The sequence below is a fragment of the Octopus bimaculoides genome, chromosome 8 (assembly GCF_001194135.2).
Source record: "Octopus bimaculoides isolate UCB-OBI-ISO-001 chromosome 8, ASM119413v2, whole genome shotgun sequence".
Lineage (NCBI taxonomy): Eukaryota > Metazoa > Mollusca > Cephalopoda > Octopoda > Octopodidae > Octopus > Octopus bimaculoides.
In genome coordinates, this window is record NC_068988.1 from 29,169,019 (window position 1) to 29,170,512 (window position 1,494).

Genomic DNA, 1,494 nt, shown 5'->3' on the forward strand with positions numbered 1-1,494 from the left:
GACTAGTACTACCTGCTGCCCACTACCTAGAACTCACATGAGTAAAAAAAGAGAGATAGAGACAGACAGAAAGGAAATGTCCCTTGCATTTGAAAACTATGGAAATATTTTTTTTTTAAGTATTTCATTTAATATTTCCACAATTTAATTGCTTTTCATGATTTACTCTAGTTGAAAAAGTCGCAAAGACTGAAACTGGAACTAAAATGTTCTTGATGATAAAATTATTTTAGCATTTTCTACCTTGTCTTATTTTCCTTATATACACAAATACATATATACATATATTGGACATATAGTTTTAACATTTCCAGTGGTTTCCCTTTTCAAAAAAACTCGTTGTAAATGTTTCACGAGCACTCGAGCAAACGGACTCCTCAACTTGTCCAAAGGTTTTCAAAGCACCAGCAGGCCTCAAGAGACACATGTGTAAAATATATATAATCAGTTAACATTATATTGCACAGTAGCGTATGCGTTAAAAAGGATTCGTTACATCGAAGATACTTTAGCATGAACCCATTCGACTCTGTCCAGGTAAGTTCACCGGTCTATTTTTACTTTATTAAATACACACCAAGTTACCCTCCATCTATAGAGGTCTTTTCCGAGAAGACGGCCTCTTAGTCAACAATGTGAAACCCAACACTATAGAAATATCTAAGAAAAATCTTATCACCCCACCTTAACCAATTCAATTCAGATATCACCATTAACACCAATTGCAAAAGTCTAAATTCCTAGACGTCACCTCATCGTTGACATGTATCTTCGTTACGTTTTTTTCGATAAGTATTACCCTGGTCATTTCTCTGATAAACTTTGCCGTCTAAAACCCTTTATCACTGCCTTTAAACTTCCCAGGTGCATCATTCTTCTGTTGAGATATCTGTTAATCGTATGTCCTTTTATTCTAATAGCTACTTTCTTCGAACTGCTACTCTCTGGAATCCCTTACCATTGTCTTGTTTTCTTCTGGTCTATGATATTCAGTCCTGTAAGCTTTTCGTCAGTCGACAATTTTTTGAAGTTGTAGACCCTTTCTTTCTTTCTTTTTTTTTTTTGTAGACCCTTACACTACAGTGACCTCAATCCTTGTTTGAGAGAAAATTGTGTAAAAACGAAACCCCCGTTACTCGCCATTATTCGCCAGTTAAATCTGCAATATCTACCGTGTCTGACTATTCAAACATCATTTAAAATGTACAAATCCTCACAGAACATAGAAATATCACTTCACGTTTCAAGACTTTCTTACACCTAATCTTTCCTCAATGCTAACAGACGCTTCTACAACGAAGCTATAAAAGGGTAGCGTCTTTAATGATAAAATAAACATATAACATTTCTATTTCTTATGGTCTAAATGACTTTTATTTTTCATTTTTCTTTTTTACAAAGAGGAGAAACTATTTTCATTATTGAGAACGTATTCATAAAAATTGATTGATATCGTATGTCTTAATTCTAAACACTTTCGTCAGGAATAACATT

At 33.9% G+C, this 1,494-nt stretch overlaps 1 long non-coding RNA gene across 1 annotated transcript in view; it reads left to right on the forward strand.

Annotated features, from left to right (window-relative positions):
* Positions 1-46: 46 nt before the first annotated feature.
* Positions 47-1,494, forward strand: part of LOC128248559 (uncharacterized) — a 22,993-nt gene continuing 21,545 nt past the window's right edge. The window contains exon 1 of the long non-coding RNA XR_008264731.1: positions 47-537. This is a non-coding gene — a long non-coding RNA (uncharacterized LOC128248559). The remainder of the gene's footprint in view (positions 538-1,494) is intronic.